Genomic DNA, 14,470 nt, shown 5'->3' with positions numbered 1-14,470 from the left:
TATATAATTTTAATTTAATTGTTTTGTCTGTGCCCTATTTGAAATGTGTGTGAGATTAGAGTGTCATCAAGCAAAATACCTGTGTTGGAAGCTGTCAGTCTCCAGACTCCTGGACTGTATGCTAAATCCAGGGTAATGGTATGATTGGTATAAAGACTGCTCAGGTTCAACTTTATTGCCTTAGCCCTAGTATGAAAGTATAAGGGCTAGTCAGATTAATCGATTATTGAAAAAGTTGACAACTTTTTCAATAATCGATTTATAATCGATTATGTCGATTAGTTGTTGCAGCCCTAGCTAGTATACATGAGCTTGTGAGACCGGTCAAAGGATCAGTACATAATTGGACAGCAATTTCCCTTCTGGCCCTTTTCTAATCTTTTTAAAGTAAACAATACTTGTCTGAAGCAGAAGTCGCTGTATACATCCCAGCAAGTCAGCAATCTGGAGTCGAAGGGAACATTCTTATATTTTCATGCCCTAGTGTGAATTTAGTTGCTTTAATTTTCTTCCACATGTATCAATGAATGGCCTGTGTACACTAGATCCAAGAATAGTGGCTTTCATCTAAGGCTCTTAGTAGGTGCTTTAGTCTTGTACATTTGCTAAATTTACACCTTGTGCTTAACACCTTGTTCTTGTGTTGTGTATGCAAGAATGTAACTGAATTTGTACTGCTTAAAGTGAACATAGTCACCTGGACCCAACAATCATTTATCCTAACTACCAAATACAAAAAAAGAACCGGGAAGATCTCGGATGGCTACAAATGGGGTTTTTCAGCATATGTACTTCAGGCACAGCATACTTTGTTAAACCAAACCAGAATGGTGTTTATTTCATTTTTAAACATTTACTTGTTCATTAACTGAAATTTTAAATATTTTCTGTTTTTTATTATTTAAATTAAAGTTTAATATCCACCGATTCCATGCTAGGTTGTTTAAAGAGCATATGGTGCTTGCTGCATGCTCATTTCACTAGTCTAATTGAAAATATATACAGGTCCCTATTAGCGAGCAGACAGGGTGAGTGGTGTCCATCCTCTGATACATTTATCTCTGTGCGGTGTGAATAGGCGTAACTTGCAGCCTTTTGTCTAAAAATGATAGGAAATTACATAAAAGTATATGTTTTTAAAACATATTTCCGAGAGTAATAATCTTCCGTTCAAACATAGAGGTCTATTTATCAGTGTTTTACCCTAAATGCACATATATTTTCAGACAAGATTCAATAAGAAACCTGAATCTTGGTTGAAATTAGTGTAAATCATGGTTGTAAACATTGAGGAGTAGAGCCGTTGGTGTATGTTGAAGCATTTTTTTCACTTCTAGATGGAGTGGGGAATGGTTAGACCATTTGTCATATTTTTACTGCAGTCTATGCCTCTGCTGGGGAGATTCTCCTTTTTGTCCTTTTGAACACTTTTAAAGAGATAGAAAGTGAGGAGAAATGCAAAATTGTTGAGCTGTGACCAGAGAAAGAGGCGAGGGAAAACCTTCAGATGGGGACACCTATTTCTATTACAACTCTCTCTAAGAAGGCGACAAATTAATATGGAATTCAGGAGCCGGAATGGCCAATCCAGGAGCCAACAGGATTTTTTTTTTTTTTTCCAGCTGCCAGCTCCACTGACAATAATGGAGAAAACCTAAAAAGTGAGGTGCTGGGGTGTGGAATTCCTATCACCCGATGCCCAGGACAAGCAGATCCGGATGGCTAGGGTTTTTTTCTATTATGTCGATTAGTTGTTGCAGCCCTACATTTAGCCCTACTTTGGGCAAGCAGGGCTAAATGTACAGTGGAGGAAGCCGCCACTCGTTTTGCACAAGTGATCTCGGCAATGCGGCCAAGATCACTTGTAATAATTCTGCAGGCCTGTCCCCCTCCATGGTCCACCCCCCACCTTCATCTGCCCCTGCCTGCTGCCTCCCTCTGCGCAAATGCCTTCAGGCTGGAGAGCGGGGAGCAGAGAACAGAACATCTGTTCTTCGCTCTTCTCCTTGTAAACACTGAGACAGGAACGCTGCACCTGTTGGAATAAAATGTAAACAGAGGGATTCCTCAATCGACACGCTGTTTGTGTTAATGGAGGAACCCGGCCAATTTTTTTTGTTCAGCCAAAGGCGTATGAAAAAAAATTAATAGGTATATGGCCAGCTTTAGTCAACCAGCATTGGCAGCCATATGTCTCCACTTAATCAATAGTTCTGAATTGTCTAGGAATGTTGGCTGCAAATAGCGAATGGCAGCGAGGGAAGTGGTAAGCCACTGCTCTACCACAACAGCTGTGGTTCAGCTTTTTGGAGTACCAAGTTGCTTTGCATTAGAAGGACATATGTAGGAAGCCTGCGTTTTACGCTGGCAGGTAGTTTACACAAGTAGTGGTAATTATGCCCACAGATTTGCTTTAATGTGTGCAATACATTTTCTCAAGCGTTTCCTATATTTTAGGCAACTTTCCAGCTTTATATGTGCAGATGCATCCAATAACATGCTAATCGCATGCATAATCTGTATTTTGCATGCTGTATTGTTCATACCCGAGAAATTCCTTTGCAGGTAAAAGTATACCTCCTAAAACTCAATGGTAAGAGTGATCATGTTCTCATGTACTTCAGCTGCAGTTCTACGCCCCGGACAGCAAGTGAAATATGAATGAACTCTTCAACGTTAATAATATTTCAAGTTTGTTGTATTCAGGCACTTGGTGGCCATGACTTGAAGGTGATGCCAGTTATAGAAATTTGTTTCTAAGTAATGAGAAGTATTTTTTTAACAGTTGGCAAACAATCTAACCACCAAATGATGCTTTGCTGCTGGCAGGTACATACATGCATATTACTCGTATATTGTGCTCTACACACCACTAATCTGAGACCAAATGTCATTGGCTGCCTGCCTTTTCAGAGGTCTGAAGGGTGCCTGATGCCCATGGTACCATATCTATATACATGAGCTGTTCTTTTAATTCATTTCTAAGTGTACAATAATTCCAGACTTGGAAAACCAATGATATCTGTGAGTTTGCAAGGATGGAAACTCATCTCCTCTAATTGCACTGGCCTCTGCTCTGAAAGAGTCTGCAAGCGGTCCATTGGGGGATCATGCACTCAAAACTGCTCTTAGACTAGTTTCTTATGAATTTTATATATCCTCTTTGAAGATTTATTTCATTTGGATTATCCAAACACCTAAACAGTGCTTTTACAGGATCCTTCCCTACTGCTAAAGGAGATAACTGGTCTGTCACAGTCCTTGGGTGTACACTGTTCCTTTCTTTTGGGTTGGTGAGGCAATTGTAGCACATGGAAGAACCCATGCAACACAGTGAGAGCATATAACCTCCATGTAAACTGTTATTTGTGTGGCAAGAAAATCCACAACCCTATTGCTGGCAGGCAAGAGTACAAAGCTCATACCCAACCACTTGTAGGGTGTTTCAACACCTGTTGTCGTTCATAATTCAGTAAATATATTGTCAGTGTAGTTTATCTCCATGTATCTTATCACTTGAAAACAAGTCAAGGGTGGTGCAGTGGTGTCAGTGAATGTTACCATGGTGATCTTAAAGCATTATACCAGGATAAAGGCTCAGCAGGAAACATTTTGGTGGGTATGTATGATAACACTACAATGTATAACTGTGCTGTGCTTACTCATATGTAGAGGGACGAATACTGTTCTGTAATTTTAGCCAGTGATATTTAACTCTAGTCATAGCAGCACATTTACTTGTGATGTTTGCAACTGCAGTGGTTAATCAAAAGCATATTGTTATCTTCAGCAGTAAATGAACGCCTTGGCTGGTGCGTAAACCCTTGTCCTTTTATATTCATCTTGTGAATCGCAGGTCCTCTCCATCGAGGAACAAAGGCCTTGTTTTTGCAGAAGGCCAAATCTCTTGTAAACACAGAATTGAAGTGGGAGCAGCTGCAGAGTCACCACAAGGATGTGAGAGGCACTACTGACAAAGGTTTTGCAATAATTCAGAGTCTGCACCCAGGGTTCCCCCTGCCATCTGCAAGGCGGCTCAGCCAGCCTTCTATAGAACAACTGGCAGCCTGCAGGCATGTGTTCCTGGACTGCACATTGGGGACATGTATCCCCTGGTAACAGCCAAGATAATGAATTCATAAACCTGGCAGTGAAACTTAATGCTCTTCTGATATAACATGAGAGGATGTTGGAGAAAGGCTTATATAGTGCTTCACAAAATCATACCTCAATTTTACACTGGTACCTTTGAAGCTGACTTGTTAAACTGCAAGTAATTTGTTATGTCTTGGAATTTGACAGAACATGAAAAGCTGCTTTTTGTACACAGAATCAAACCATCGGATTTCAGTTTTACATGCTGTAATTTAGCAGTGCTTTTCAGGCATTATCTGAATATTTATAATTTCATAATGATAATTCACATCCTTACAGGGAAATTAAACCACAACAGTAATAACTTTAGTTTTGTTCTCACTACAAGTATGTTAAAGTATGACTGTCATTCAAAGACTGTGGCAATCTTTTCATACCTTGTGTGTATTCTGTATACAGAGATTTATACAAATCATCTGTCTTCTGAAGACTTATAACATATTCCATGCCATTAGTTAGATTATAAACCCATACCCATGTATAGCATTGTCAATCTTTAATATCAAAACTGTGATGGGCTGTTAGAACCACTCTGTCAGAATAAAAGGCCTAATAAAATGGGATACGCTGGATTAAAGCGAGTATTGTGTCTTTTCAATGTGTGTGGGTTTTTTTCCATTTGCATTAGCTCAGGCAGATGTAAATAATCTTTTATCTTTGAATGTAATTTGTAATTATATGTACATGGGTGCAGCCTAAATTGCTCATTACGTTTTGCCGGCTTTGTTTTCTGCCGTGCAGTGCTGCAAAATGTTTCTTGCAACACAAGTCTATAATCATCCGACTTACTAACCACAATGCACACCCTACCCTGTCTGGTTGATAGCTTACTGCATCTAAACAGTTAAGGTAGACAGGGTGATTGCAAATTCATTTGGTCCCTTAAGAGCTAATCTTAAACTTATTTCAAATTTTAATATAGCATATCAAATTTCTCCACAAGCCATTATATAATTTAATGTTATTAAGAATGACCTTTCCATTTACATAGTTACATAATTAGTCAGACTGAAAAAAGACACAAGTGCATCGGGTAATTATTTCAATCTGAAACAAATGGTTTTCCCAAACTGTTAAAAATGAATGCAATGTGGCGACCTGGTTCTGTACATTTTTGGTGTTAGAAAGCCCCAGAAATGCTATCTTCTGTGATTTGGCTCATTGATTTTCAGACCTCTACGCTGAGATAAAAGTAAACCTAGTGCTGACTTCATCCACTAGGAACAGTGTTGGGTGCGCGCAATCCTTGTTCCTTTACTTTCTTCAGCTAATAGGAACATTTCTTCTGATTGCTACTACTGATTCTAGTGCATTGTGGATCTTCTGATTCCTGGTCTCGCTCCACTTCCCACCTTCAGCGACCATCTCCAGCAGCAACTGTCTCCGTTTGCCTTTTTTTGGTTGTATTTGCTTACTGATGTGCGTGCAACATGTCTGTTAAACTATGCTCCGAACACAGTCCCACTGCATCAAGTGATCTGGCTACAGATTACTCTACTGTTTCAGGGAGTGATTCACCAGTATCCTCAGAGGCAACCAATGCCTGTATTTTGGATTCCTATTTCCATAGGATCATTCTTATTAGCAGCTTCTATAGTTCTGCTGCTTGTGCCTTAGGCCTGCACTGTCTACCAGGCCTCTTCTTTCCACTTCCGTTTGTGTCAGTCTGTCTGTGATTAATGGAATAATCTGATCACAATCATTTGATTAATGCCTCTGTACCGTCTGCGGCAGAACTAGTGTTCTGACCCTTCCGGGCCCTTACCAGTAAGTGTCCGGGGCCCCTGTCATTCGCTCTAATTTAGTACCTACAACACCTGTTCCTTTACTGTTTTGACCAAGTTAATAATATGCACTAGTTTTTTTTTTCTCTTAGATTGATGCAGTATGCTCTGCCATGTATCTAGAGAATCAACCTGCATAACCAGGTAAATGTTTTCTTCAGCTGCTTTTAACACTTACACCTTTCCTATAGCCTCTGTTTTAGGCCAGGTTCACACCATTTTCTGGACCAGATCTGGAACCGTGTTCTAATTTGCTACTTTCTGGATCATTTGTTTAAATTTGCTTAAAATGGGCTTTCCAGTGCATTCGCATGTGTTTTTGATGTGTTTCCATGCGTTCCAGTGCATTCCAGACCAGAAAAAATTGGTCCCGGAACAAACTGTTCTGGTCTGGACATGATCCGAACATGGCATGAACAAGCCCTTAAAACCATTCCTCTTTGTGGGGTGGTGGGTGGGTGTTGTAACATCCTATGCTATCACAGCTCGATCCTGATGATGCATTTTTCCTTTGGGGAATTCCTTGACAAATTGTCCCTTCCTTTTGTGGACTCTTCAGTTCTTCACCTTTTAATGGAACTTTCATCACACTGGTTGATGGTCCCTTTTACCTTTTTAGGGACTTGACTGAGAGCCAGTTGGAACACCCTATTCAAATCTCAGTTGATCTGGATTGACTCTCTGCATTCTGGTGGCATTGACTTTATTCTGTGAAAGTATGCCTCAGTGGATTTTGTTGAGCAACTGTCTAAAGCCTCCCTTTATAATAATAAAAACACAAGAGCGCAATGACCTTGATGGTAAATGTTGTGGAGACTGCCTGTCTGTGTCGGGAACCAGAAAAAAATCACTTGTTGGTCCTAGGGACTGGGCAAGAGGTGGCTCTGGTGAAGGATCGAGTTGTCCAAAAAGTGGTCCTCCTCAATGCTGATGCGTGGAGTGCAAACGGTGCACACCAAGTGCGGGTGATACGGAGAGGAAGGCAGAGTAGGAATCAATCTGTGTCCCTGTCGTGTCTGCGGTCGAATAGATCGTGACAGGGAGTCAGTGCAGTGCTGAAATATAGATGTCGGCACTCGTTCGCACCGGGCGGCTATAGATAGCAGGAAGGACGCTTAATGCTGTTTGGTGAAGTCAAATGCCTGTAGGTCCGGTTGGAGTGGGCAGCAACAGAGCTGTGTGACAACGGTGTTAGGGAAAGTACTGTCAGGGCTGCAAGCATGGGACCCCATAAGCAAATTGTCAATAACGGGTGGTGGAGATGTGGAGACTCTGGGCAATTCCATGGAAATACAGGAGCTGCATACCACATAGCTCACATACTACATACATTCTCCATAGCATTGTTTCGAGAGCGCTAAATATTGTTCCCTGTTTCTTCATTTATAATAGCCTCTTAGAGCCATCAAGGTTGGAGTCTCCCATGGCTACATTCTTCAGATTTAGATGAGATATAGATGTAGATATATATATATATATTATACTATCCCATTTTCTTTCCACACCATAATATAATTTCACCCCTTGTATTGCTTTTCTCTCCTAAGACCTTTCTCTTTAAAAAAAAAAGGGCTTATCGACTTACAAGATCAACAAATCGTTTCCTACTGTTGTTTCTTTTATTTATTTTCCTCTGAATTTTTGGAACTGATATTTTTAGCTTCCCGAAGATTTCGGGACTCTGTTACAGCATTACTATTATGTCCTCAATAGTGCTCAGTGTCTTATTAGCCTTCCCATTGTGAAATGCTTAATAGATTCTTATTGAAAATTGTCAGTGTCCTAGATTCTGACAGTTCCTGTAATTCTGTGTCATCTCCACTCTGCTTTTTAAAATATAGCACATGCTTATCCCATTTACCCCCTTTTTTAGGATTGTGGGATTGGTGGGAACTCCATTAGCATTCTTCCTTTTTCTAATGTTTCTCATCACTATTTTGCCTCTCATCTGGAGTTATAGAAATGTCAATTCACAAACATGGCCATTTATATAGCAAATTCCTTTTTCTTGTTTAATCTTAGAAATATTTTTCTAACTAGATGAATCCTTTTCGTGACTCCTTGAATCTTGTTCTATAGAACTGACACCTTTCCAAATTGTAAGGCAATCTCTGTGAGGCGCCAGTCTTTTAAGCTGACCCCCCCCCCAACACTTCAGTAGAGTTTGCAGTACCCTCTTTTCTGTAGAAAATTCTATACTTAACCTGTCACTGACTGAAGTCTTGTGATTTTATGCTGGACGGTATTGGTGGTCTCATAGGATCCACACTATTTCCAGGTACTCAATCGTGTTTCCAAATCCATGCATTGCAACTTCTTTTCCTTCCATAGAAGGACATTTTCATTCCCTGGAAGATCAGCAGGCGCACCACTTTACCTGACTTTGGAGATCCATATGGTGCCTATTAATGGGAAGAAACTTTGCCATTCTTCTCTATAGAACATTAATATAATCAGACTGGTTGTATTGTGAGTCTCACCACTGTATCCGTTATTGATGAGTCGAAAGGTCTACTTCTCATCCTTCATTCAGAGGTCTCTCGAAGTCTCTATTGCGTTACAGTATATCCCCTCTTAACCTTCAAATTTATTTAGGTGTGTGGATTTCTCTACCCCTTCTGAAAAGTGACTTTGTACTCCAGCCTTCTTTTTCTCACGTTGACGGTCTGTTCTAGAGGGCTGTTCTGTTTAGTATCTCCTTTTTTTATATAATCAGTGGTTAAGAGTATAATGCTTCAACCCTCAACTGTTCACTGGTTGAGCTTTGGCCAGGTCATGTCATCTTTTGTTGACCACTGTAGCTGTAGTTCTAATTTTTTCACACCTGTCTTTTTTTTTTCTTATGGAGGTTTATTAATTGTCCTCCACATTTTTGTTGAGGTCCATTATTTTAGTTGGTAATCTCCCTTTTAGTGGTCCTACCTACTCTACGCAGGTACACCAGATTCTTAGCTTGGTGCTTACCTTGATGGTATCAACTTCCAGTAAAATTTAGTTTTTTGGAGTTCATACAGGGACACGTGTCCCATGCCTCTGTGTTATTGGCCTAATGTTCTGCTTGCTTACAATACTGAGGCATGACGGATGGAAGAGGGGATTATACATGGACTTTTTATGTTGTTGCGGTTTTTTTTGCAAGTGACCACACCTGCTAAAGGTGGCAGTGTAACATTAGAATAACTGAATCCTGTGTCTCTTAATAAGAAATTGATTTTAGTGCAAGTACAAACATTTTGGTTTTTTTTTGTCTCCATAACAATTGTACCTATTTAACCCCTTTCTAACTGTTATAATTTGTAATTAACACTTTTTCATTAGCTATTATTATTTGTCTGCTTTTAAAAAAAAAAAAAAGTATAAAACAAAACATCTTTTGTATTTGTCTTTTTTAAGTTGAATAGAAAATGGTTGCAGAACAATTTCGCCAAAAGAAAATCTTCCTGTCCTGCTCTGGTGAAAAAAGGGTTGAACCCTTTCCCTGCCAGTAACGTATGTCCTACGTCGCTGGCAGCAGACCCCTTTAAACACACACCGCTGAATGAGACTGGAAGCAACGCTGACTGCTTCACTTCTGGTCCCTCAGCTATCATTGCTTGGCTGCAGAAGCTGGGCAAGAAGCTATTGGAGTGCAACCTGTGCTCCACCAGCTTCTTTGGAGTGGAAAGGTGACATTAGGAATCTATTAGACCCCTAGTGTCACCTTTTTTATAAAGAGTACCTGTCATTACTAGTACACTTTCACATAGGGGGCTTCTAAGCAAGACCACAGTTTAAAAAAAATAAGATTAAACAAAATGTAAACATTTTATTTTTTGTTTTAAACATAAATGTATTAACGTAAACACGAGTTGGGTGTGCCTACGTTGGAAACCGACGATCAGACTACACATGTTTTGGTAGAGTGATTCTAGGGCCAAGATTCACAGATATCTCTAAACTGATGACCTGTACACGCTTTTAAAGCGTTGCCTATGGACAATTTGGGGTACTGTGTTTTGTAGCTGTTTCACGGACGGACGCAATTTTTAACCTGGGCATGTTGGGTATCATCGTAACCTCCTCTTTTATACTTTACACAAAAAGGTGTATTACATTGTGTTTTCTGGGCACGAAAATTAACCTAATTGCGTTTTTTTACTAACATTTTTGGGTTTGCTAGAGTTGCGCTAATATTGTGCTATGTATAAATTTACAACTGCCACAATTTTATTTTACAGTACATTTTGCTTTCAGGAAATATGTAATAGTTTGGTTGTTTAAAGTAATCTTCAGGCCTACAATGTGAATTATAATGTGCAAAAAAGGCTTGGCAGCGAAAGGGTTATAGAGGCAGGTGCTTCAGTGGGTAATACAGTTAAAGAGAAGAAAAGTGTGAAATGTATAAAAAATGACTTTTTAGGCGAACACTGCAAGAATTACCATCTAAGCTTACTAAAAGGTAGCCTTGCAGCTGAGCTATATTTAAAGTAAAGGCACTTCTGTAGTGGCCTGAACTCTTTGAATGCAATCCCACCTTTTATCAGTCTGTGAACCCCTCTTAACCAACACTTGTTAAAATCCCAGGGCACTGAACTCTGGTAATCAAATGAATAGGAAACCAAACACTTCAGCCTGTAATGGGGCAGGATGAAAACCACTTAAGGGTTAGTGTGTATGGGCTCTGAAGCAAGTCATGCACAGCATGCTTTCATGGAAAATGGCTCGTGTTTGAGGTCAGTTTGAAATTGGTTTGGGAAGTTCTGACATGTATTCAAGTTCATCTGTATGGATGAATAAAAGCAATACAATGCATGATAAAAGAAACAATCAATGCAATTGTGCACTGCTTCAAAATTCAGACACTGCTTCCACATCTTTCAGAAATGCTTCACAGACATGTCTGAAGCAAAACACAAATGCCCATCTGCACTAGCCCTTGTTCATGTTCATCATTATAATGCTTTCAGGGCTACACCAAAGGTAACTTGTTTTGACTAGCTCAAATGTAATATTTCTATGAACTTTAAATTCCTGCTGACACTGTCCTTCTGGAGGGTGGCTACTTTTGTTCCCCATGGCTGTGTGTGTTGTAAAGGAGCCACTGCTTCGAGCTCGCTCCCATGATGGACTGCAATCTCATGTTCAGTTTACTAATTTGGATTGAGATTGTAGTTCATCACGAAAGTGAGCTTGGAGCAGCGGATACTTTACAACACACATCGGGACCATGGGGAACAAAAGAAGCCACCCTCCAGAAGGAAGGACAGTGTCAGCAGGAATTTAAAGTTCATAGAAGTCTGATGTCTATCAGCATGAAATCAGACATGGTTTGAGCATCTACAGCTGAATGATACACAAATAAGATGCATTTCTGTTAATAGTTAAGGCACCTGAATATATTTTTAAGGTTTAAAGGAGAACTATGGGGTCAGGGCTTTTCCCCATAGTTCTCCTAAGGGTCACGGGAGAACACAAACCAGCGTTCTCCCGTGACCCAAAGCTCAGTATACCGCGAGCTACAGCTGGTGGTATACTGAGACGCCACAGCTGGAACGGATCCCGACATTGCTGTAAAGATCCACCCAGCTGCAGGATTGACAGCTGGCTCTGCCTTACCAGAGGCAGAGCCAGCTGTGCCCGCCCCCTCCCCGTCCGTTCCGCCAGTCAGCGCTGGGGGATCGGACGGGAGGGGGGGGAATCTCTAGACCGAGCCGTGAGTGGCAGTCACGGCACTCTGCAGGAATAGATCGAGAAGTGAGCGAGCGACGGTATGTGTTCACTCCCCGATCTAATGAGCCGACCTGTGACAGTTTCATTGTCACAGGTCGGCTCAGATTATGAGGCTGAGTGAAAATCACTCGCCTCATAATTCTCCTTTTAACTCCTGACTTTAGTGTCACTTTAACCTGAAGACATTTAGGGTCTTATTTATGATGGAAAGCAGATATTACGATCTATACATTATACATTGGGCTACACACGACACGGCCCAAATTTTACGGGCAATTTATAAAGGTCAAACTGCAGTGTGTAACCAGTAGAGCCCCATGGCGTTCTCTCTGCTTATCGCAATAGAGAGAGCTCTGTGATTGATGAAGCGCCAGTTATATGGCTAACAGATCTGGGCTCTCCTGGGTTTTCCCCCCTTTATTTTCATTGCAGGCTGCTGTGCTTTATAAATGTGCACTCCAGTGATGGCTGTATAGCATTTTTTTAGTGTGGGTTTCCTGGTAGTGTCAACAATGGACCATGACTGATGTGTTTTGAAACAACCACTTCTGACAGGGTGACAATGCAAGAGCACATTTGAAAGACAGGGATAGAGAGTCTTGTCACCCTTTAACCAGAATTGCCTGAACAAGGACTTTCATTGCATTGTTGCCAGGTATTATTTTGCTATAGCTGAATCTTGAAAATGTACAAATGTTTTCAGGGGTTAAAGGAGAACTATGGGGTCAGGGCTTTTCCCCATAGTTCTCTTTTAGGGTAACAGGAGGACACAAACTAGCGTCCTCCCGTCACCCTAAGCTCAGCCGCAGCTCGCGGTATACAGAGATGCCGCAGCTGAAACGGATCGCGACAATTATGCCTGGATCCGCCCAGCTGCGTGCCTATCTAGAGGCAGAGCCAGCTGTACCCACCCCTGCCCTGTCCGTTCCGCCAGTCAGCGCTGGAGGATCGGAGCGGGAAGGGGGGAATCCAGCCCCTCCCTTGTCACGGCAGAGAGCCGTGACAGGATCGAGAAGTGAGCGAACGCCGGTATGTGTTCGCTCACTTCCTGATCTACTGAGCCGACCTGTGACAGTCTCATTGTCACAGGTCGGCTAGAACTATGAGGTGAGTGAAAAGCACTCACCTAATAGTTCTCCTTTAATGTTTAAATTAGGGATGTTCAGATACCAGTGCCGATACTTGGCATTTTCACGACAACTATCATTGTTGCAGCGGTTGCAGCTGGGACCTGGCTCTGGCGCTCCACCACTGTCCTGAAACCATTAGTCTGTATTGTTTTTGAAAAACTGTCACATGACAATAAACAAAATGTATCAGTACTTGTATCTGTGAGTACTTGGGCAAGTATAAGTACTTGTACTTGAAAAAATGGTATTGGTGCATCCCTTTTTTATGTTTGTTTTTTTTTTTTTTAAATCCTACATTAAAACTTAGTTGAACAAATCCCAGGAGCTCCGTGTGCTCATTAAAAATGACAGCTGCTTACAAATTGAGTATTTCTCTCTTCTAGTCTTGGAGCTGGAAAGTTATCTGTACATGTACTGAGTACGGTACTTGGTATCTGAACATCTCTATTTAATATGCCTGGAGTAGTTCTTTATGGCAAATCCTGACTCCCTTTATGCTTTTTTACATGTTCCTTTTAAAGTTTGTGAAACTTCATTTTTTGGGGGGATTTTGCAGTCCATGGCCATAGTTTTTCTAGTGTAGGCCATGGGTAATTGCTATGAGTGCAATTAGTTGGCAGAAAATGTACCATTTCAAATTGTCCCTGAACTTGTGCGCACTGAGCACAAGACGGGTCCACACCTTTCTGTATTGGGGTATTAGAAAAGTTTTGTTCACACAAATCGTTTTTCATTTGTGATACCCCTGATTTGTAGGAGGTCTTTCAGTTGATACATGCATTTCTTTCTTTTCATCATGGCGAAATTTCCGACCTGTGATTTGGTTAAAGCAGATAACAAACGTAGCTCAAAGTCTGCATTTTACAACATGTTAATGTTAGTAAGGCTCTGCTAGGAGGGTGGGTTTTGGTGTTTGAACAGTATGCTTTGTGGGTAATGCCTGGTATGTTGCCTGGCACCTGCAGGAGCAAAATGTCCCAAACAGACTTTTCCTGCTACAAGCACCTGACTGTTCATCCAAATACTCTTGTCTAAAGCAAAGAGCAGGCACAGGTGTTCATGTCATCATTTATTGCAGTATATAATCTTTTGTTTGGAGTTCCCCTTTAAGGTGCCCATACACTGTGCGATTATCGTACGATAATCGCAAAGTGTATGGAAGACGTGCAACCGTTATTACTGTACGGTCGCACGTCTTTTGTCTAGGGAGCACGCTAGAAAACCAGCCGAAAATCGTTACGATTTTCGGCTGGTTTGAACGGTGCTCGGGAGACAAATGCCGAACGGGCCGGTGTGCGCACACTGCCCGTTTAGCATTGCGGTCATCGGAAGCCCGCCCCTTGGGGGTGGGCTTGAGATGATCAAGAGTACGATCTGCCTGTCCAAGATGGGCAGATCGTACGTTTTTTAAATTACTTTACAACCATCGCAAGACTAGGGTCTTGCGATGGTTGTACAGTGTATGGCCACCTTAAGTTAAGTGCCATCAATCAGTTTTGGGAAGACTTCTGCCCAGCCTGATCCCTTACCAGAGGGAAAGTCCAGTGGTATATCTATGGCCTCGACAGGAGTCATTTGTTTTGGTTGTGTTTGACTTCTACTAATCTGAGAAGTCTGTTTTTTTCCTGCAGCTTTCCTCTTACAGATAGAGATCTTGATGTACACGGTTTTGTCTTTTTTTTTTTTTTTAAA

The sequence above is a fragment of the Nanorana parkeri genome, unplaced genomic scaffold (assembly GCF_000935625.1).
Source record: "Nanorana parkeri isolate BGI_ZX_2015 unplaced genomic scaffold, ASM93562v1 scaffold1318, whole genome shotgun sequence".
In the NCBI taxonomy this organism is placed as follows: Eukaryota; Metazoa; Chordata; class Amphibia; order Anura; family Dicroglossidae; genus Nanorana; species Nanorana parkeri.
Note: the sequence above shows the minus strand (reverse complement) of the source record.